Genomic DNA, 3,089 nt, shown 5'->3' with positions numbered 1-3,089 from the left:
ACATGTCCAATGCTTCAATTTGGACGCTTGTGTGCTTTGAAGTCAGATGGTCGTCAAAATGCACTTGACATCAGTCGAGCGCCTCCTCGACGCTCCTTATGCGCGTCCACCTTTGCATGTATACCTTTGACACCCCTGAGTGTGAACATAGTATCAGATAGACAAATGTTGCATAAGTTGTGTAAAACACAGTGTGACAGGGCCTTGTGGTGTAAACTCCTGTACAGTTGAAAACAGGCTCTATTCTCTATATGTCTGCATAYCTGCAAAATGTGGGGAAATCCGTGTAATTTACGGACAATCTGTACAAGWTGAGGACGCTGCACAGTCAGCTGCACAAACAGCCACAGAAATAAATCAAATTTGTCATTTTATCACATATATGTCCATATGAGGACAGAGGACGACGATGGGCAGCAGCCATCAACCAGAAGGACTCCAGCTCTCGGTGTATTCATGGGTTTGCAACAAACACTTTTTACAAGGTAAGAATATTAACATTCATAATAGTGCTGGACAATAAATCAGTATCGATAAATGTCAGGGCAGAACATGTTTTGTTAACAGTGATACGACTTTTAACAACATTCGATTCACAGACATCAATCCAGTGCTTATCACTACCACTCACAGCTCCAAAATGAGCACAACAGCTGTGGGTCAGCAAGTGTCCACAGCTGACAAAGAAACAGACGTAAGTACCAGATTCAGTTGTGTGGATGTGGTTTGGGTTTTGAAGGTCCGATACTTCAAAATATCTGTAGCTATACTGGCAAAAACAACTTGGAAATACAGTCACAGTCGCTCTGGTCAATACTCTTTGTGGGGGGCTGTGGCTGAGTGGTTAAGAGAGTCGTCCGCAGAGAGTTGGCAGTTTGRTTCCCCAATAGTCAGTCATATGTTGMTTTGTCCCTTGGCAAGACACTGAACCCCCCACTGCCTCTGATACAGTATGTGTCCCATCAATATATGAATGTGATTTGAAGCACTGATTAGTCTCTATAGATTGATTTGTACATGTTAGCTTTGTAGAGAGATAATAAAACACTGTATGAATGGGAAAATGAGGACACAGACTGTATTGTAAAGCACTTTGAGTATCCTGGTTGGATAGAAAGGCACTATATAAGTACAGATCATTTACTTCCCTCCCTCTCGTTCGACGTCCATCACAGCACCTCTACRTGATTAGGTGATGTAACTRCAAAGGGTTTGTTTTTCTTTGTAACTGACTGAAGTTGTGTTCAAACCAGAGGTGTACGTAAGTCATAGACGTACCTTGGTCTAACCCACCTTGATGGGGTCCAGGTGGGGCCAGGTTAAAGAAATAGTACRCTCATTTTTGAAGGGATATTCTTTCAAACAGTCTTTAATAGAGGTGGTAAATAAATATGGTTCACTTTATGGATCCAGGTTATTTTAGCTACTCTAAAGTGATCCGGTTAAAAAAAACACGATCACTGCCAAAATAATACAATAAAATTTCCATATTTTCTGTGCAAGTTCACCTGCTGTGACAACTCCTACAGAAGAGAGGAGCTAATACTTTTTCCCTGTGCCATTCCACATTATTACAAATAACTTCATTTCTGGACATTTCTGGTTTGATTTATTTGTATGTATGGATCACTTGGGTTGTTACCAACATCTGGTGAAAATTGCATGTCATTAGCACCTCTAGTAATATATTTACTGAGAAAAATGGTGACGTGTTCAATACTTATTTTACCCGCTATATATATATAATGGCATTTTGTAGCTTCCATATAATCCATAAACAAAAATTAAAGACTTAATATCACCATCCACCTTGCATTTTGAACAAAGATMTTGCCCAMCCTGTTAGTGCTCAGAGTGTGTGTTGGGGATGAYACTCAGCTACTACCACTCTGTTTTTAGTTTAGTATCTGTAAACCTAACAGAGTTATAACAATWTCTGTGTTGGCTCATGTCTGCTGGCTGCAGCAACAATCTTGAACTGGGTTGTGTTTGAAAGTTAATCAGCTGCAGAAGTAAATGCAATGACTACATCCTGAAAGTTTCATTAAAATTCATTCAGTGGCTCATGATATTTTGCTAACAGACAGACACAAGCAGTAATATAATCGTTCCACTTTTCATGTAAGTGTGCTATGAAAGAAATGAAAGAAGGAATAAAGTGAATCCCCTGTTCAACAAACGATCTATTATAGAGGGAGGCAAATCACTTATAACATTTATGTCTTATAAGAATAATAAATATTCACAAACTAGTTTTTTCTGCTCCACTTTTAACAGCTCTGTTTTATACTGGATCATCCAGAAGGACGTCCTGAGCCCCATGTTGTGATATGATAGGTGGTGCAGGTTTGGGTGGGTGGGGTCAGTGAGCAGAGCTGATCCAATCTAGCATGAGCAGTCACCACCATCATATCTGATTACTATTAACTTTAGTGTTGCTGCCTCCTAGTGGATTTATAGACCAGAAACTAGATCTGAYATTTGCTTTCACTCATTCAGGAGGGGCTTTATGTTGTTACAGTTTTGAGAGATTTGTAGCTTTTGGTTCAAAGTGGTGTTTTTTGWTTTTCAGAGATTTCCAGGTTTGAGGGAAAAGACAACCTTCTGATGTCGTTTTGTTCAGTCTGCAGGTTTCATCTTCAGCTGAGGAGAGTTTTCACTGTTCAGTCGGACCACTCACTGAAAGCAGGTAGATGTTTTTGCACATGTTTCAATGCTACTGATCTGCTTGTGCTTTTAGAAAGATGCTKGCGTGTTTTTAAAAAGCCTGTTTTGATGCTTCACTTCAGTTAATGAAAGCTAACTGGATGTTTTAACTGCTCATGTTTGCTTTTCCTGTGTAGCTAAATGTAACGTCAGCTCATCCCTTTTAAGAATAACTCATACAAATTTTGTGTAATTGATATCACTGCCACTAGGCCGAGCCATACGTCCGTGATCCAGAACACTGCATTTGGTTCATGTACTGTATGCTGCTGTCCCAGTGAGGTGAAGAAAGCTTTACCTCTAATATTTAGTTTTACTGTATTTTTTACTTGTCTTTCCACAGGTTGTTACCTTTTAAGGGGGTTGTTTTACACTTTGGGAGC

General features: G+C 39.6%; 1 long non-coding RNA gene across 1 annotated transcript; it reads left to right on the top strand.

Moving 5' to 3' along the window:
- Positions 1-380: 380 nt before the first annotated feature.
- LOC106516321 (uncharacterized) lies at positions 381-2,694 on the top strand. The gene is made up of 3 exons (XR_001310088.1): positions 381-485; positions 600-694; positions 2,624-2,694. It is a non-coding gene; the product is annotated as an uncharacterized LOC106516321 (long non-coding RNA).
- The last annotated feature ends 395 nt before the right edge of the window (positions 2,695-3,089 follow it).

Source organism: Austrofundulus limnaeus, unplaced genomic scaffold (assembly GCF_001266775.1).
Source record: "Austrofundulus limnaeus strain Quisiro unplaced genomic scaffold, Austrofundulus_limnaeus-1.0 Scaffold37, whole genome shotgun sequence".
NCBI classification, from domain to species: Eukaryota; Metazoa; Chordata; class Actinopteri; order Cyprinodontiformes; family Rivulidae; genus Austrofundulus; species Austrofundulus limnaeus.
The sequence above is the reverse complement of the archived record's forward strand: the minus strand, read 5'-3'. Positions and strand labels throughout refer to the sequence as shown.